Genomic DNA, 21188 nt, shown 5'->3' with positions numbered 1-21188 from the left:
AAGAAAGCACTCAAGTGGCTGTTGTAGCAGGGAGAGATGAGATCGGGAAAGCGGGTGTTCGTGGAGGATCTTGTTCTCGAGACTGCTGGGTTTATCACTAGGGTCATCTGCTCTCAAAGTCTTGACTTCAGCATCAGGCTGTGCTGTCCTAAGATTCCAGTTGGTTCCATGGTCTTCAGGATATCTCTGACTCCCCTGGCAGTGGGGAAGGACACCCAGGAGCTGGGTCAGGTGGCATAAACACACACCCAGAGTCTGCGCAGTCGAGCCCCTGCTGACCCCTCTGACTCCACCTCCCACCACAGCTCCTGCCACTGCCCACTTGACTGACTTAGCCCTTGGCACACTGGCCTGTCCATCCATCCAGCACATGGATCTCTGTGCCACATGGCCTTGGCCCTTGCTATTCCCTCTGCCTGGAATGTTCTTCTTTTAGCCTGGCTCCTTCTGATCCTTCACTTCTGATTTCAAGTATCTCCTCTCAAAGTGGCCTTTCCTGAGCACTCCATCTAAAGGAGGGCTCTCTCTACCTCCTGGTTACTCTGTGACATCAGATTGTTGTTCATGACCTTCACAGTACTTCCTACCCTCTGCAACTTCCTCATTTATTATCTGTTTACCCCCTCTGTAAGATCTGTGAGGGCATGGACCTCCCAGAATATGCCTGACATGGTAGATACTCAGTTGACATTTATGGAATTGATGAATGAGCATGACTTCTTTCCAATCTGCTTTGACCTGATAAGAAAGTGTAAAGGGTGGACCTGCCTTGGTGGGGGGTGGGGTGGGGTGTCCTGTGGACCTCTTGGAATTATGGGAAAGCTTATATTGTTTTCTTTTCCCTGGGAAGTAGGTCGATGGTAATCCTTAGGGTTCTTCACCAAATACTTCTTTGGCCCCTTTGAAGGGGAGGCGTTGCCTTGGGACTTGTTGTGGCCTTTGGAATGTGAATGGAGATGCTGTAGGTCACTTCCGGGCAGGTACTGGAAGTGCCAGGTGTGAGTTAGCCTGTGCCTTTCCTCTACCAGGATGCTCATGGATTTCTACATTGAGATGGCGTCTCTATCAGGCTGAGTCTCTGAATGACCACAACAAGAAGAGCTCTGCTGACCCACACTGGACATAGAGCAGGAGCAGGAAGTTTACTTTGTTTGTGTTAAACCACAGAGATTGTGTTAGCACAGCACAGCCTTGCCCCTCCTAACTGCTGAAGAGCCTTTAGTTTTCATCAGGTTCTCAGAGGTGTCTATTAGCCAAGCAAGGTCCAGAATCACTGGCTCAGGGGTCAGCTGGAAGGGTATGGCATGCAGGGAAGGTTAAACACACATTTACTACATACCCCATTATGTGCCAAATGCTTTGCTGAGTCCTTCACATGTATCATGGTGCTTAATTTCCAACAACCTGGGGAGGTAGCTAGCGTGAGTCCCATTCTATGGACCAAACTGGGACTCAGAGAGTTTAGAGCATTGGTACTCAAAGTGTGGTCTGCAGACCAGTAGCATCTACATTTCTAACAAGTAGTAGAGCTTGTTAGAAATGCAGAATTTCAGGTCCCTCTCCAGTCCCACTATATCAAAATCTGTGTTTTAATAATAGCTTACCAGGTGACTTGAGTGCATTTTAGAATTTGAGACAAATTTATCACATAGATTTGGGGGACTTGCTTGATATCCTCTAGCTAACAGCAGATATAGATAAGGGATCCAGGCAGCCATCATTCAAGAGGTGGGGGTGGCTCTACCCTCCACCCTTATGTTAGGAGAATGGGAACCAGGATGTGCAGAGCTTGGGTCAGGCATCTGAATCCCAGCTGGTATTCACTGGCTCCCCTGGCAGGCATATCTTCAAATAGTTTGAGTGGTTGATGGTAAACAAAGCTATTTATTGATTTACAAAACTACCCAGACGCTGTCTAGGGTGTATGTTTCTTCTAGCTGTGAATTACTGAGTAAAGGCTGGTGGTGGACTGGGGGAGACATTGTCAGACACATTGTCCATGGTGGGGAAGTCTCACCCTTAGCACACAAACCATGACTGGGGATCCAAGATAATTCCTTGATGATGGCAGGCACATGTCTTAAATCTCTGTATGTGACAGAGTTGGGATCCCTTGGCTTTGAGCTTGGTGCCTGTTTGGACCATGAAGTGTCCTGATTCTCTGGGACTGAATCCTTCAGAAGATCTCACATGGTGCCTGGGCTTGGGCTCTGCTTGCACGAACTGCTCTGTTATCACATTATAGATGAGGAAATGACCAGGAAACCATGCCAGGAGAGAGATTGCCGCTCCCTGGGTCCATGGCCAGGGCTGGGCATCTGTGGAAGGCTGATTTCTGTGGCCCGTGGCCTCTGGCACCCTTGTCAGTTGGTGGCATTCATCTCTTTGGAGCTCCCATGGAGTTGCTGAGGAAATTGGAGCTCTTGGGTAGAGGAGTCTAATTTGGCTTCTCTTGACTGAAATTATGAGATCATCAGCTTTTCTCCAGATATTTAGAGTTTCTGTGAAAAAGGCAGATCTCTGTCTTTTCGTTATGACCTGGTTATCTGCTCAGCTAAGTGAGAAATTTCATGTTACAGAGCGATCAATTAAGGCAACAAATATATATTTGGTACCTGCTGAGTGTTAAGGACTGGGAATACAAAAAAGTACTTTTGCCTTTGGTTAGGCTCTGGACTCGGAGAAGGCAATGGCACCCCACTCCAGTACTCTTGCCTGGAAAATCCCATGGACAGAGGAGCCTGGAAGGCTGCAGTCCATGGGGTCGATGAGGGTTGGACATGACTGAGCGACTTCACTTTCACTTTTCACTTTGATGCATTGGAGAAGAAAATGGCAACCCACTCCAGTGTTCTTGCCTGGAGAATCCCAGGGACGGGGGAGCCTGGTGGGCTGCCGTCTACGGGGTCACACAGAGTCGGACACAACTGAAGTGACTTAGTAGCAGCAGCAGGCTCTGGACTAGTTCAGATGCAAAGGAGGAAGTAATAGACAGGGGATGTGGGTGATTGAGGAGCCTGTGGAGTGGTCCTTGGGCCCACACAGGAGGAGATGACAGGGCCGGGCAGGGGCTTTGAGCACTGGCTGAGGACTCAGATCTGGGCTCCAGTTCTGGTCACCATGGCTCCCTCAGGACCACATCTGTTAGACCCAGATAGCAGTGTACCGGGCAGTCGGGAGGGAAGAAGACCACTGCCAGTGATTGAACTCTCCTTATGAGCCAAATGTTGGAGTTAGGCACAAGCATTATTGAAATTTGGATCAGACTTAGGGGACGTTGGCGGGGAGGGCAAGGCCATCTGAGACTCATCTGTGAGTTGGGGCATGAGTTGCCAGAGGCCCCAGAGCCAGTTGGTGGCAGAACTGGCTCCAGCTCCTAGGCCTCTGGTCTCTTTCCGCGTTGACTGGGCACTTGCCCCATTTTCTCAAGCTGGGCTCGTTTTTGTTCTGATATGGAAATGTGGCTGTAGAGGGGCTGAATGTAGCAGAGAGGCGCACCCAGGACCGTGGCCAACTCCCTTCCCATAGATAAATGCAGCCCGAACCTCCATTTGGCAATCAGCAGAAAAACTAAAGCAGAGAGGCTCTCATCTCCCTTTCCCCCCCTCACCCCACTCTGACAGATTTATTTTGGAAAGCGACAGGAGGCTAATGGCATCACTTAATTTCCCTGATAATAAATTACCCCCAAGTGCAACAATTAAACGTTTCACAACATAGTTTCCTTCTGCAATAAGCTTCCTCACAGGCTCCTCTCGCTCTGACACTCCTCCTCCCTGCCCCGCCCTCATGGCCCCGCCCCACCCCGCCCCCTCTGACCCTGCCTTTGCACCTTCTGGCCCCGCCTCCACCCGCCCCCTCCTGGCCCCGCCTCTGCCCCTTCTGGCCCCGCCTCTGCCCCTTCTGGCCTGGCCTCTGGCCTCTGGCCCCGCCTCTGCCCCTTCTGGCCTGGCCTCTGGCCCCGCCTCTGCCCCTTCTAGCCCCGCCTACACCCGCCCCCTCCTGGCCCCGCCTCTGCCCCTTCTGGCCTGGCCTCTGGCCTCTGGCCCCGCCTCTGCCCCTTCTGGCCTGGCCTCTGGCCCCGCCTCTGCCCCTTCTAGCCCCGCCTACACCCGCCCCCTTCCTGGCCCCGCCTCTGCCCCTTCTGGCCTGGCTTCTGGCCTCTGGCCCCGCCTCTGCCCCTTCTGGCCTGGCCTCTGGCCCCACCTCTGCCCCTTCTAGCCCCGCTTACACCCGCCCCCTCCTGGCCCCGCCTCTGCCCCTTCTGGCCTGGCTTCTGGCCTCTGGCCCCGCCTCTGCCCCTTCTGGCCTGGCCTCTCTGGTGAGTCATTTTTATTTCCGGGCTTCAGGATCCTGACCAGGAAACAGTAATGGCTGGAGGACCTGATGGAATTGTGGGAATGAAAAAAAAGTGTGATGAGGGAATCAACCAGATCAGGGTTTGAGTCACAGCTCTGCCACTTCCCAGCTCTGTGACTTGGGAAGGTCCTTTCCTTCCCAGTTGATTTTGCTTCTTCCTTGGTAGAGAAGCACAGCTTACAGGGTGTTTCTGAGGCTCAGAGCAGGGCCAAGCACATGGTAGGCCTTCAGATAGAAACCGCTGTGTTGTTCTTAAATGAATATTGTGAGTCTAATTCTTTTTAACATGTCCTGTCCTGAACTGTTGGAAGGAGAGAGTCATAGACAAGAGAGAGACTGACTATGAGAGAGACTGAAAGAAAATAGAGGGAGAAAGAAAAGGGATGAGGTGGGTGCCCTGGACCATCTCAGGTCTGGGGAGGGTGAGCCGGGTTTTGTCAGAGGCACCCCAACCCTTATGACACACATCACAGCCAAGGGACTGCATCCTTGCCAATCTTTCCAGCCAGATGTCTGAGGCTTTACAGCGTACAGAAAGGGACCAGCTGGAGTTGGGAGGCCTGTCTTTACATCCTAGCAGAATGGTCTTTACATCCACTCAGAAGCTGGGTGCACGTCTGTGTGTTAGCAGATTTGGAAGCAACGATGGCACTTTCCCCTGTGATGCATGATTAATGTACAGTCGACTGTGGAATGCACAGCTGTTGGGTATTTTCAAGGCAACTGACTCCATAAGAGCAAGAAAATACACGGGGCTTATACACTGCAAAGTCTGGCCCCAGTGTTAGTCACAGACAATAGGCAAGCGTCAGCCCTGCTCGCCCCCAGGCCTGGAGGTTGGAGATAGGGTATCTGGTGGTCCTTCCCTGGGAAGGAACCTTTTGCAAAACATCCTGTGTTCGGATGGTTTTCTCTTGTGTCACCCACGTGGCCTTGTTGGCTCAGTTCACTTGGTATCCAGGATGGACAAGACACATGAGCCTTGCACTCAAGTTCAATCTGGAGAGGCCTCAGTTGTGTTCCCATCTGTTCTAAGGACAGAGGCAGGGAAAAGTGGGGATTATGCAGAGGTCTCTACCTCTAATAAGGAAAATGATGAGGGCTCCGTCGAAAGTGAGTGAAATGCATGGCATGAATTGAGTCTAAAAATGTCACTTTTCAGGGGAGCTAAAAGGAGCTACACATTTGCTTTCTTGCATGGTCAGCCTATATCTTCGTATCTCAGTCCTATCACAAAGAAAGGATAAGAGTTTCTATTTCAGCTTGAAAATTAAAGGAGATAATGGCTGCCCAGCCTATAGCACAGGCTGGACCCGCTCTAAGTGCTTGAGGGCTGGCAACTTCTCTGATGCTCTTGGGCGGGCTTATTCAGTCAGTTGAGTGGGTGCTGGGCACCTTGCCCTGAGCCCAAGGTTCCCCTTCAGTCCTTCCTTCCATGCTTCTGCCTGATTGCTTGTCAGAGAGGGCTGTGGCCTGAGCTGCCTGGGAGGGCTGAGAGAGGAGGAACACCTTGCCGTGGCGCCTTCTCTTCATAGAACCATCCACCCCCTCTCCCAGTTCCTTTTCTGCCTCCTTCAAGGATCAACGCCTTACCCTCTTGGGCCAAAGCCATTTTGGGGCACTCATCCTTTCTGCTTTTGGCCAACAAAAACAAGGTTCCTCTAGGGCTCTGTCCCGGCTCATCTGGGAATGAGTTTCAGTCTGTTTTAAAAGACCAGCTTTGAGTTAATGGAATTTGGCTGGAACCTGGTGGTGGTGGTGGTGGTGGGAGTGGGGGTGGGCGGTGATCCAATAACCACAACACTGGCCTTGCCCTTGTTCAGGAAACCTATGGGATTAACTGGGTGGGAAGGCAGTGTTATTTACTCACCAAGCCCTCTGTTTGAAATGTGGCTCAGGTGAGAAACTTGAGAGGCTTGTGTGGCTGGAGCTGAGCTGTTGAATATCATAGCAGAACGTAATCAGTGCAATTTAGATCTGAAAAGGCCCCAGAGAGAACGCTGCCCAAGAGTCTCGGTTACAGGCTGGGGGACTTGCGCTTAGAGGCTTAGAGAGTGAAGCACTGAGCCTTCACAGTTGGTTTTGCGTTTTGTAAGGTGAGTGCCTGATTTAAGCTTGGATTGTTCAGGCTTCCACTTGAAAGACGGCGCCCTGCAGTAAACATGTTGAGTAAACACACTGCCAGCCACAGTTTCCCAGGCCAGTTTCTTTGTTTCAGAGATCTTCAGTTGGTTTTGATGACTGCCTCGTGGTGCAGTTCTTTTCTCTTTGAGCTTTAATTCCCACTCTTATGTTTTAAATTCACTGATAAAGAGTAAGCCTATGAAACCCTAGGCCTCACCCTCAGCTCCAGTGAAAACAAAACCCCAGGCTCTTTCTCCCCCACCCCTGCCCAGAGAACCTTGCTGTGTGGCCTCAGGAGTGCTGTGTACCTTTTGGACTTGTGAGTAACAAACACTATCTTTCAAAACTTCCTGATAGTTATTGCTGAGGGTGTCTTGCAGTCACAATTTGCACCACAAGGGGTGGTCCAGTCACAACATAAGTTCTGAACGGAACCTGGGTCCAGGTGAGTGCCTCCTGGCATTTCTAGCCTCACTACCTATAGGCTGTTGTTTCATTTCTCAGTCCTGTCTGACTCTTTGTGATCCCATGGACTGCAGCATGCCAGGCTTCCCTGTCCTTCACTATCTCCCGGAGTTTGTTCAAACTCATGTCCATTGAGTTGGTGATGCCATCCAATCATCTCATCATCTGTTGTCCCCCTTGCCTTCTGCCCTCAATCCTTCCCAGCATCAGAGTCTTTTCCAATGAGTCGGCTCTTCGAATCATATGGCCAAAATATTGGAGCTTCAGCTTTAGCATCAGTCCTTCCAATGAATATTCTGGGTCAGTTTCTTTTAGGACTGACTGGTTTGATCTATAGGCTGAGACTGACATGAAACAGAGGTGCCCTTGGTTCTCTGCCATGTTCCACATTCTGTTCTTTCCTTTGCGGTTGATGGACTCAGGCCTGATCTGCAGCTACCTGCAGCATGTGACCCAAACATCCTTGAAAGGAAAAGTATTCTATTGCTATGTTGCTGTGTGTCCCATAGCAACAAATATTTGTTGAGAGAGCAGATTTGTATTTGCCATTTCGATTTAAACTTTTGTTTCCAGAAAACTCAATGAGATTGCAAATATGATTTCTGGGAGAGGTAGCCTGTTAAGCTATTAGGTCTATATCACCAGTCTGTTGAATTTTTTCTGGCTACCTAACTGGATTCTGAGGAGCCCCGGCTGGTCATTTGGTGACTGGATATAGAAGCTCAGAAAAGGATGATGGTGGGTTTGTTTTCCATTAAGGACCTGCCAGGGAGTCCCAGGCTCCAGAAGGAATGGGCTCCTTTGACTTTTTGCCAACCCTGTTGGCAGGATTTGGGGAATTCATGAAGAGGAATTGAAAAGACTGTCCCTTCAGGATCCCTCCAAATGCAGGTCTCCAGAAATGCACTGACATTGAGATGTTTCGCTCATTGCCAATTTGCCAGCAATTATATTGAAATAAGGAGAAATTAAGAGCCATCCCAATCACTGCATCATAGAAATATATTCCATCTGTATTTTAAAGTTTTTAAAAATTGTGGTACAATAGACAAAGCATAAAGTTTACTGTTTTAACCATGTTTGGTAGAATTCAGTGATGTCAAATATATTCACAAGGTTGAATAGTCATCATCATTGTTTAGCTCCAGAGCTTTGCATCACCCCAAACAGAAATTCTGTACCCATTCACAATAATCCTGTATTGCCTCTTCCTCTTTGCCCTTCGTAGCCACCATTCTACTTTCTGTCTGTATGAATTTGGCTCTTCTACTTGCCTCGTACAAGTAGAATCTTGCAGTAATTGTCCTTGTATGTCTGGCTTATTTCACTTAGCATGATGTCATCAAGATTCATCCATGTTGTAGCATTGTATCAGAATTTCCTTCCTTTTTAAGGCTAAGTAATATTCCACTTTATGTATATACTACATATTGTTTATTAGTTCATCTTTTGTAGGACATTTGGGTGGTTGTATCCAACTTTTGGCTACTATGAATGATGCTACTATGAACACTGGTGTATAAGTATCTGTTTCAGTTTCTGCCTTTAATCCTTAGGATGTATATCCAGAGGTGGAATGGCTGGATTATATAGTATTTTATTTTTTATTTTTTTTCTAGTTTTTTTTTCCATCAAGGACTATTTTTTCTTTGGGGGTTTCTAATTGATTTTTTTCATAGCTCTGCATTCAAGATTCCTATCTGTGTGTTTTCACTTCATTTTTTTTTTTTTTTTTGTCCTTTTAATAAGTGTGTGATGTAAGGGGCAGAATTAACTAGAAAATGTCCCTGGGGGCTTACTCTGGGTTGCCTAGGCAGCAAGCTGGCTGGCTGTTTGCTGGAGTTGGGGTGGGGGGTGGGGTGGGACAGGAGCTTCTCTCCCAGGAGGCCCTGCACTGATCTGACTTCTCATGCAGACCCCTGGCTCTGTATTTTAAAAATGTATTTATTTATTTATTTGGCTGTGCCAGGTTTTAGTTTGACCATGTGGGATCTGGCTCCCTGACCAGGCATTGAACCCAGGCCCACTGCACTGGAGGTGTGGAGTCTTAGCCACTGGACCACCAGGGAAGTCCCTATTTGCTATTTTTATGTTTAACTTTTGGAGGAACTGTTATGATGTTTTCCATAGTGGCCGTACCAGTCTAAAGTCCCACTAGCAATGCACAAGGATTCCAGTTTCTCCATATCCTCACCAACATTTGTTATTTTGCATTTTTTGTTGATTAATTGTCATATGAATGGGTGCATCCAAATATTTTTTAAGTTGTCCTTTCTTTGATCACAAATATGAACAAAAGCCAGAGTCAACATACTCCTCTTTCATTTTAAAAAATAGCAACTGTTTGACTGCAACAAATAGACAATGTATGAGATGCAGCATGCATACTGACCTATAACCAACAGAAGCCAACATTTTATTGAATGATGTGAATGGCATAAAATTGGGCACACATGGTAAGTGGTTCCCATAAGGGAAGTACTTTGTCAGATTTTATAGAGCCAAAATAAACTGGATGTGTCTCTGAATTTATCCCCAGTGTCACACTCGGTGTCCGAGGTATGTGCGTATGTGACGGTTTTCCCTGAGATTTTCTTAGTTCCACCTCTAGTCCAGTTGGATAAAGCATCTTTCTTCCAAGGAATCAGTCTTTCCTTTCTGTTCTCTACTTTCCCTTCATCCTCTTGTTTTGGATGCTGGTATATGGTTATGGGGGCTTCCCAGGTGGTTCGGTGGTAAAGGACCCACCTGCAAATGCAAGAGATGCAGGTTTGATCTTTGGGTTGGAAAGACCTCCTGAGAAGGAAATGGCAACCCACTCCAGTATTCTTGCCTTGGAAATCCCACAGACGGAAAACCTGGCAGGCTACAGTCCATGGGGTTGTGAAAGAGTTGGACATGACTCAGAGACTAAACAGCAGCAACAGCAAGATGGATATGAATACAATTCTTGATCCTGAAGCTGAGCATCATGAAAGAACTTGAGCAAAGCCACAGAGCCAAGTTCATACCCTACAGATGTTCACGGACCACCCCGTCAGACCTATGCTAGATACCTTCTGATGTACTGATTTTGTGGTGTCCCCACAAGACAAGGGGAATTAACCCCACTTTACAGATGAGGACACTTTCCCAGAGAGGCAAGTGATCTACCTGAAGTCACCCAGCTGCTAAGTAGCAGGGCTAGGACTTGAACCTGAGTCTTCTGACAATGCTTTTTTCCCTTGCAATGCCACTCGCTCCTTCATAACTGAAGTGGTTGAACCAGAGGTGTGTGGACAGTTGACTTCCAAGCTGGCAACATGGGAGAGCTGCCTTACACCGTAAATATTCATCATGCTGCAAATATTTACCAGGGTGCCTACCATGTGCTGTCCCTGTGAACACAGGTGTCCATGTTCCTGCAAGAGCAATATATCAACCTTTGAATGTCCTTGTGCTTTTGCCGTCTCATAGCAGATTGACTGTATGAGGAAGATAGTTATATTTGAGACCTCTGAGAAAGCCTTTTGATTGACACTGATTATTTAGGAGAACAATGCAAGGAAATCTTCCATCAAGGGTCTTAAGTTTTCTCAGATACACAGCCTCTATTGGTGAAATCTTCATGGTCTTGAGGATGATGAGGTTGAGGGAGCTACTGTTTATTAAGATCAAACAAAATTTTGGTTTGCCTGAGTGATTTTTTTCACTAACATTGAAAGTTATTTACTGATTTATGTACTCAGTACTTGACACATACAGGGTGGAAAATGACTAGGATGTGGCCCCAACCCTTAAGCAGCTCACTATCCCTGACTAAGAGAGGAGACAGACACATAAACCTTTAATTAGCACACGATGTTAAGAAGCACTGCAGTAGAGAGGTGTTCATAAGGACCTTGGTAACAAGGGTGGAGTAACAATGACCTTCTTTCACAGAAATCAGTGAGGGCTCTACTAGGCAGGGGACATTAGAGTTGGGTATAAATAGAAGCTTGTGGTATGCAGGAGTGGAAGGTTAGTGTTTGAGATAATGACTGGTAATTTGACCTGAGGCTAGCTTGATAGGATTCCTATAGGGCAAGTTCAGGCATTGAACTTTGACCTACTGGCATTAAGGACCTGTTGAAAGAAGGATTTTAAATAAGCTACTAAAATCACAGGGCTCCCTTCTGCCTATCATGCCCTGACAAATAGGTCTCAGGTTGCTAGGCCAACTGGTAAACCCAATGTCTCTGAACATATGCTCATCATAAGCATTCTATAAACCATAAAACAGTTTACAAACAATCTACAAGCTACTTTTGAATTAAAAAAAATTCTGAGGGATCTTCCAAGTTGTGGTGGTTTCAAAACTCTTTCCAACTCTTCACCTCAAAAGTCTCCCTGCCAAGTTGATTATGCCTTTCTTGTTGGGCTGTTCTTGGGGATTAATGAGCTCATTGCCTTAACATGCATAGCACCCAGAAGTGCAATAGCTGGGATGTCACTGAGCTAACTTGCCTTTTCACAGGTGAGGAAACTCAGCCATGAAGAGGATGAGTGCCCTGAACAAGGGCTCACAGCTAGTCATCCTTGAGCCAGGATTTAAACCCAGTGTACCTAACTACAGGATCCTGTTCCTACCCATGACACTGCTCTCCCCCAATAAAAATACTTAAGTAGAGCCCAGAAATTCACAATCTGCAGGAAACATCTTAAAGTTTACCAGAAAACACTGAAGAGTGGAGAGAATGGGAATATGGAGTTAGATCTCAGGTTTAAATCCTAACTTCACAATCTGGAGTAATTAGACCTTAGGTAAATCACTGTATCTCTCTTTGTCTTAATTTTCCCATTTATCACACAGAGTTAGGACTTACCTTGAGGTATTACTGTAATATTAAAAACAGTATATATAGAACGCATAGAATGGACCTGGTTCACAGCAGATACATAGTAAATGAAGGTGATCACTAAACTACTACTGATGATAATAATATAATTATAATGAGTTTCTTTGGTAGAGATCTTTTCCTAAGCTCAGGCCTTCAAAATATTAGGTAGCTAAGTGTTTAATAGTGGTTATTAGAAATAATATTAAAATTATTCTTTTCATAAGGAATCAGAGTACAGGAAACCCAAGCCAATGCACACTCGGGCCATGTACTTGGTTTTATGCTGTATGCAAAGCATGAAGGAGCAGGAGATGGTGGTCTTTGCTCTCTGTAGAAGCTGATAATCTCCCTCATGATAGCTCTCCACCTGCCACCACGCTGCCTCTCCCACCTGACTACCCTTACATGCTTGTTTGGAAAGTGCTGGAGAAAAAGAAAAAGAAAATGCCTTGTGGTAGGAATGTAAATTGGTGAAGCCCTATGGAAACAGTATGGAGATTTCTCAAAAAACTAAAAATAGAACTATCATATGACCCAGCAATTCCACTCCTGGGCATATATCCAAAAAACCCCAAAACACTAATTTGAAAAGATGCAAGCACCCCAATAGTCCTAGCAGCACCATTTACAATAGCCAAGGTATGGAAGCAACCTAAGTGTCCATCAACAGATGAAAAGAAAAAGATGTGGTGTACATATACATGATGGGATATTCAGTTAGATTCAGTCGCTGAGTTGTGTCCGACTCTGCAACCCCATGAATCGCAGCACGCCAGGCCTCCCTGTCCATCACCAACTCCCAGAGTTCACCCAAACTCATGTGCATCGAGTCGGTGATGCCATCCAGCCATCTCACCCTCTGTCGTCCCCTTCTCCTCCTGCCCCCAGTCCCTCCCAGCATCAGGGTCTTTTCCAATGAGTCAACTCTTCTCATGAGGTGGCCAAAGTACTGGAGTTTCAGCCTCAGCATCAGTCCTTCCAATGAACACCCAGGACTGGTCTCCTTTAGGATGGACTGGTTGGACCTCCTTGCAGTCCAAGGGACTCTCAAGAGGCTTCTCCAACACCACAGTTCAAAAGCATCAATTCTTTGGCACTCAGCTTTCTTCACAGTCCAACTCTTACTTAGACTCTTACTTGGTCATAAAAAAGAATGAGATCTTGTCATTTGCAACAACATGAATGGACTTGGAAGGTATTATATTAAGTGAAATAAGTCAGACAGAGAAAGACAAATACTGTATGATAACACTTATATGTGGAATATAAAAAATACAACAAATTAGTGCATATAACAAAAATTGCAGACTCACAGAGAACAGACTAGTGGTTGTCAGTGGGAAGAGGGAAGGGGGAGGGGCAATATGGAGGTAGGGGTGTGGGAGATACAAACTTAGGTATGAAATAAGCTACAAGGATACACTCTACAACAGAGGGAATATAGCTAGTATTTCAAAACAGTAAAAGGAGTATGTGTGTATGTGTGCTTGCTTAGTCACTCAGTTGTGTCGAACTCTTTGCAACCCCATGGACTGAAGCCCTCCAGGCTCCTCTGTCCATGGGGATTCTCCAGGCAAGAATACTGGAGTGGGTTGCCATGCTCTCCTCCAGGGGATCTTCCCAACCCAGGGATGGAACCTAGGTTTCTTGCATTACGGGCAGATTCTTTACCGTCTGAGCTACCAGGGAAGCTCAAAAATACTGGAGTGGCTAGCCTATCCCTTCTCCAGGGGATCTTCCCGACTCAGGAATTGAACCGGGGTCTCCTGCATTGCAGGCGGATTCTTTATCAGCTGAGCTACCAGGGAAGCCCATAAATGGAGTATCAGATCAGATCACATCAGTCGCTCAGTCGTGTCCGACTCTTTGCGACCCCATGAATCACAGCACACCAGGCCTCCCTGTCCATCACCAACTCCCGGAGTTCACTGAGACTCACATCCATCGAGTCAGTGATGCCATCCAGCCATCTCATCCTCTGTCGTCCCCTTCTCCTCCTGCCCCCAGTCCCTCCCAGCATCAGAGTCTTTTCCAATGAGTCAACTCTTCGCATGAGGTGGCCAAAGTACTGGAGTTTTAGCTTTAGCATCATTCCTTCCAAAGAAGTCCCAGGGCTGATCTCCTTCAGAATGGACGGGTTGGATCTCCTTGCAGTCCAAGGGACTCGCAAGAGTCTTCTCCAACACCACAGTTCAAAAGCATCAATTCTTTGGTGCTCAGCCTTCTTCACAGTCCAACTCTCACATCCATACATGACCACAGGAAAAACCATAGCCTTGACTAGACGAACCTTTGTTGGCAAAGTAATGTCTCTGCTTTTGAATATGCTATCTAGGTTGGTCATAACTTTCCTTCCAAGGAGTAAGTGTCTTTTAATTTCATGGCTGCAATCACCATCTGCAGTGATTTTGGAGCCCCCCAAAATAAAGTCTGACACTGTTTCCACTGTTTCCCCATCTATTTCCCATGAAGTGATGGGACCAGATGCCATGATCTTCGTTTTCTGAATGTTGAGCTTTAAGCCAACTTTTTCACTCTCCACTATCACTTTCATCAAGAGGCTTTTAAGTTCCTCTTCACTTTCTGCCATAAGGGTGGTGTCATCTGCATATCTGAGGTTATTGATATTTCTCCTGGCAATCTTGATTCCAGCTTGTGTTTCTTCCAGTCCAGTGTTTCTCATGATGTACTCTGCATATAAGTTAAATAAACAGGGTGACAATATACAGCCTTGACATACTCCTTTTCCTATTTGGAACCAGTCTGTTGTTCCATGTCCAGTTCTAACTGTTGCTTCCTGACCTGCATACAGATTTCTCAAGAGGCAAGTCAGGTGGTCTGGTATTCCCATCTCTTTCAGAATTTCCCACAGTTTATTGTGATCCACACAGTCAAAGGCTTTGGCACAGTCAATAAAGTATAACCTTTAACAATTGTGAATCACTATATTATAACTTATATTGTATATCAACTATAACTCAATAAAAAAAGTTCTGGGAGAGCCCTTGAGAGGGGCCCATTTTCCACTGATGAAAACTGGGCAGAGAGAACTGGGCAGACATCAAGAGAAGGGTTAAGGTTAAGGTAGCCAAGCCCAGAAGGACAGGAAGGACAGGTGGTGATGCTGGGGAACAGGGACTGATTGGGCAGGCAGGGGGCGTGGAAAGATGTGTGTGGGAGGATGTGGGTGAGGACAGCAAGTGGGGGCCCTTTGCATCTTCGCTAGAGACTGTGGCACTTAGGAAGAGGGTGGTAAGCAGCCCCAAAAAATCCTGGAGGGCATGAAGAGAGAAAAGGGGCTGTGATGAGGCCACGTGACTGTGAGTCATGGAGATGAGTAATGGAGCATCAGTGTGGAGCCAGCTCGGGAGTTTTCAGGATAAACACGTAGAGGTGCTTCACGGAGGCTGACAGAACCTGCCCCTAATGCATCCAGGGGACACTAAGCGCTTTAGTATATCCTCTGATGAATAATTTCTCCGACTCTAACCACATTAGGGACACACGGGGCCACGGCTTGGTGCTCTGTCTGTCAGATGTTGTTGCCATTTAAGTGAGTGATGCAGAGTGGGTCCCCACGGTGCCTGGGTCTGTGGATGGGGCAGGCAGCCAGGAGAGCTGGCCCCAGAGGTTTGACTTCTCCCTCTCTGTAATCAGATTGGAGGCAGAATGTTTTTCTGTGGCTCCTCCATATAATCTCCCTGTTTTGATTCTGTTTCCCTTCCCCTGCCATCCTGCTCCCAGTTGGTGCTGAGGGTTGACTTGGTAAATTGCTCTGTCTCTCATCCTTCCAGACCCACTGCCCAGGCAGGATCAGAGAAGGGAAATGACCCTGCAGTGGCCCGTCTTCAATTCTGTGCCCTTGGGGAAGAGAGGAGGGAAGAGAAAGCGTGCTTATCAAATTTCCCAAATGTACAGAATCAGAAAGCTAAGGTGTCCACAGCAGCGTGGGGTTGAAAGGACCCCAGGAGGCTCTAAGTCAGAAATGAATGACACTCTGTAGGTAATGCAAAAGATGGTATTTAGGTCCCAAAAGTCAGATATAGAAGACTAGGGGGTAATTCCTTGGGCTTTATTTTTTGTGAAAGTCTTAACATAGACTAATTGTGTGGTGGAGTTCCTTAAAAAAACACGGCATGTAATCTTAGCTTAAATATAAAAACATTATGATTAGGAAAAAAAACTTGTATTCATTGCAAAAAAAATTAGAAAATTACAGAGGAGAGAGAGAGAGAGAAATGGTGGTAGTGGTGAGTAATTATCGCTAATTCTATCTCTTACAATTATCTATTAACCCATTGAGTTATAACCTTTTTTTTTTCCCTAGCAAATACACACACATGTGTATATATAAATATAAAACTTTTGAGAGAACATAGCCTGAAAACTGGCTTAATGGCTCACTATTATAAACAACTTTCACAGTCATATTTTTCCACATCATTTCCTTTTACTTTAAAAAAAATTTTATTTTACGGAAGTATAGTTGATTTACAGTGTTGTGTTAATTTCTGCTGTACAGAAAAGTGATTCAGTTACATACATTCTTTTCCATTAGGGTTTATCAGAGGATATTGAATATAGTTCTCTGTGCTGTATAGTCAGACCTTGTTGTTTATCCATCCTATATACGATAGTTGCAACATCATTTTCAAGTATTCTAAACTTGAATTCAGAATTCTAAGGATTAACCATAATTTATTTATGAAATTTTATTTTTCCTCTGTTTTTCTCTAGTACAGTGAATGCTGGGAAAAGCAGCCTCGCACATAAATTTTTGTGCACACTCTTGAGGATTTCTTTAATATAAAGTCCTAGAAGTGGAAGTTCTAGGATTTAAAGGATTATGAACATTTTAAAGGGCTTTATTGTGTTGTTTTTGGTGTGTGTGACCAAATGGCTCCCTCGACTGTGCCACCAATGCACCCGTGTTTTCCCACATTCTCCCTAGTACTGGGTACTGTGACTTTAAAATGGCTTGTCGGATTGGTAACTGAAATGTGGTATTTTGTTTTAATTTGTTTGTTTTGGATTATTAGTGAAGTTAAATATATTTTCTTCCATATTTGGCTTTTTAAATCTCTTTTTGTGAATTGCCTATCTGTGTCTTTTGCCCATTTTTCTCCATCAGTATTATTCTTTGTTTATTGACTGTAAACATTTTTAATGTTGACTGTTAGCTCTTTATCTGTTATCCAGGTTGCAAATATTTCTTCTCATTTTGCTTCTTGCCTTTGAGTTATTATATGCGTATTTCTAATTTTTATATTGCCAAATCCATACATTTTTATTTAATTTTTAATCTATCAACATTTTCATTCAATTTTTCCTTTTATGTCAAATTTAGAAAAATCTCTCCTGACCTAAGATTATATGTTCACCTATATATTTTCCCTAATTTTTTACACTAAATTCCTATGGTTTAATTAAATGCAGTTTAAGCTAATATCCAAATCAAAAGATACAAGTTATCAGGGGGAAGATTTTGATTCATTGCATGAATGAAATTTCTAATGATTTAAACATGGACAATAAAAGAAGAGATTGACCACTGTGGAAGTAAACTAATCTCATTGCTTCACCTTCCACCGGGTTTTAAGAATTACCTGGCATTCTCTAAGTGCTCAATTAACATTTGCTGAATAACGATGGTACAAGAGACCTTCACAGTGCCTTTCAACACTGCTTCTCTGACTTGGTTTGGTTTCCAGCTCATGCCATCTCCACAGATCCTTCCAGAATTGGAGACTGTGCTCTCAAGGGTGAGGCAGGCAAGAGGGCTGGATGACACAGAGACAGCTGATATCAGGGGTCTGCTTCTCAAATCTCACCCTCCACATGTGGAGTAAAGATTTGGGGCTTCATCTCTGTTCCTGGGCACTAGGATGGGGGTGATATAAGTAAATAAGCCAGTCTTAGCCAAAGGGATATACAAGGAGCTTGTTGAGCTATTTCAAACCCCGAAAGATGATGCTGTGAAAATGCTGCACTCAATATGCCAGCAAATTTGGAAAACTCAGCAGTGGACACAGGACTGCAAAAGGTCAGTTTTCATTCCAATCCCAAAGAAAGGCAATGCCAAAGAATGCTCAAACTACCGCACAATTGCACTCATCTCACATGATAGTAAAGTAATGCTTAAAATTCTCCAAGCCAGGCTTCAGCAATATGTGAACCGTGAACTTCCTGATGTTCAAGCTGGTTTTAGAAAAGGCAGAGGAACCAGAGATCAAATTGCCAACATCCGCTGGATCATCGAAAAAGCAAGAGAGTTCTAGAAAAACATCTATTTCTGCTTTATTGACTATACCAAAGCCTTTGACTGTGTGGATCACAATAAACTGTGGAAAATTCTGAAAGAGATGGGAATATCAGACCACCTGACCTGCCTCTTGAGAAATTTGTATGCAGGTCAGGAAGCAACAGTTAGAACTGGACATGGAACAACAGACTGGTTCGAAATAGGAAAAGGAATACATCAAGGCTATATATTGTCACCCTGCTTATTTAACTTATATGCAGAGTACATCATGAGAAACGCTGGGCTGGAAGAAGCACAAGCTGGAATCAAGATTGCCAGGAGAAATATCAATAACCTCAGATATACAGATGACACCACCCTTATGGCAGAAAGTGAAGAGGAACTCAAAAGCCTCTTGATGAGAGTGAAAGAGCAGACTGAAAAAGTTGGCTTAAAGCTCAACATTCAGAAAACGAAGATCATGGCGTCTGGTCCCATCACTTCATGGGAAATAGATGGGGAAACAGTGGAAACAGTGTCAGACTTTATTTTTTTGGGCTCCAAAATCACTGCAGATGGTGACTGCAGCCATGAAATTAAAAGACACTTACTTCTTGGAAGGAAAGTTATAACCAACCTAGATAGCATATTCAAAAGCAGAGACATTACTTTTCCAACAAAGGTCCATCTAATCAAGGCTGTTTTTCCAGTGGTCATGTATGGATGTGAGAGTTGGACTGTGAAGAAAGCTGAATGCCAAAGAATTGATGCTTTTGAACTGTGGTGTTGGAGAAGACTCTTGCGAGTCCCTTGGACTGCAAGGAGATCCAACCAGTCCATCCTAAAGGAGACCAGTCCTGGGTGTTCATTGGAGGGCCTGATGTTAAAGCTGAAACTCCAATACTTTGGCCACCTCATGCAAAGAGTTGACTCATTGGAAAAGACTCTGATGCTGGGAGGGATTAGGGGCAGGAGGAGAAGGGGATGACAGAGGATGAGATGGCTGGATGGCGTCACCAACTTGATGGACATGAGTCTGAGTGAACTCCGGGAGTTGGTGATGGACAGGGAGGCCTGGTGTGCTGTGATTCATGGGGTTGCAAAGAGTTGGACACGACCGAGTGACTGAACTGAACTGAACTGCACTGGGACTTCCCTGGTGGTTCACTCAGGGCATCCCTGGTGGTTCAGTTGGCAAAGAACTTGCCTGCAATGCAGGAGACCTGGGTTCAATCTGTGGGTTGGGAAGATCCCTTGGAGAAGGAAATGGAAACCCACTCCAGTATTCTTGCCTGGAGAATTCCAAGGACATAGGAGCTTGGCAGCTTACAGACCGTGGGCCACAGAGTCTGACAGTGTGAGTGACTAACACTTTCCTGGGGAGCTGAAGCAGGTACCCCTGAGGATGAAGGAGCAGCATGTGTGGCGGTGAGGAAGATAGTGATAGGAATGGGGGCAGGGGTAGATGCTGTAGATCTGGAAAACAGGCAAGATGCATTTTATGAGTCTGTCCCAGAGGCTTGCTCCAAGTGTTCCTCTCCTGAATGACTCTTCTAAGAAGCTCTCTGTTCAGAAATCTGAAGAAATCCCAAGAGTTGAGTTTCTTGTCTATTTTTTCAAACAACTCAGTGACTCAGGGAGGAAGAAAATGTAGGTGCTTGTTAAAATGATAAATGAAGCATGAGTACACGTATGCCTATTCACATACTCACATACCAAACCCGTGTGCGTGTACATGTGCATATGTGCCTGTCTGATTCTGATTTGTTGTGAATTTTTTTCTGGGTAAAGATGGCTGTTCTTTCTAGATTATACCAATATAGGGTAAAGTAGGGTCTTGATGATAGCCACAAAGAAGGATTTCTGTGTCTCTATCTCATTTGTTCCATAGAGATGCCAGGCACCCCCTCTCTCCCCCTACCCAAAAGACTCCTGAACATGTCTGCTTGGCTCTTGGTAACCCAAGGCATCTTTCCACCTCTGCCACTCTGGTTTTTCCATCTTAGGGGATGCCAAGAGAGGCGGCTCTGCCTCCCATTTTCTGGCTGCCCCTGCTGTCTGCTGTCTATGCTCAGCTGAACGACACCCAGGAGGTGGAGGAGGATGCCTGCATCCAGGTGCTGCCTTTGGTAGTGTCTGAGTCTGTCCAGGGCTCCAGCAGTTTTCATGTTACTGGCTCTTTAATTTTACATTCCATTGCCAAAATTCACGTGAGTCACTGGGGACTGGGCAAAGGGGATGTTTTAAAGGGTGGGTGTAGGGGAAGCCCCTTCTCCATCCTGACACTGGTTTATTCTGTTTGGAGGGGTTGTGGGCAATGCTATATCTCTTCTCCTTTCCTGGACTCCTTGTTTCTTCAGATGAAGTCTTCTTGTCCAGATGCCCTTAAAGTGTAGGATGAACATAGTTTATGGGACACACTTACCCACTGAGGACTCAAGTGGTAGATTTCCACATGAGCTCCAGAGCCAGCTGCTTTGGTTTGGACCATTTATCAGCTGGGAAACCCTGGTCACGTGGCTTTACCTCTTTGGGCCTTGTTACTCATCTGTAATATGGAGGTGTTAATACCACTTACCTCATAGCATTGCCTGGAAAATCCCATGGACGGAGGAGCCTGGTGGGCTGCAGTCCATGGGGTCACTAAGAGTTGGACACAACTGAGCGACTTCACTTTCACTTTTCACTTTCATGCATTGGAGAAGGAAATGGCAACCCACTCCAGTGTTCTTGCCTGGAGAATCCCAGGGACGGGGGAGCCTGGTGGGCTGCCGTCTCTGGGGTCGCACAGAGTCAGACATGACTGAAGCAACTTAACAGTAGCAGCAGCAGCAGCAGCAGCAGCATAGCATTGCTATGGAGGTTCTCTGAGTTAATGTAAATGAAATGGTTAAAAAAGAAGCAGATAGTAAGCATTTAGGTAAGAAAAACATTAGCAATTATCATGGTAACTTCAAGCTCATTCTCCTGTTTTTTAGATTTTGCTTGATTGGAAAGTTCTAATCATCATAGACTCCTCGTGAACGTCAAAGAGTTCAATGACAGAAACAGAGGAAGGTCATTCAGATAGTGCTGATCTACCCAGGTTTGGGGCTCCTTTTGTGGACCAATGGGTTGGTAGACCAACTTTCCTTCTTTTT

This window comes from Bos mutus, chromosome 26, assembly GCF_027580195.1.
Source record: "Bos mutus isolate GX-2022 chromosome 26, NWIPB_WYAK_1.1, whole genome shotgun sequence".
Taxonomy (NCBI): domain Eukaryota; kingdom Metazoa; phylum Chordata; class Mammalia; order Artiodactyla; family Bovidae; genus Bos; species Bos mutus.
This window is presented reverse-complemented; position numbering follows the sequence as displayed.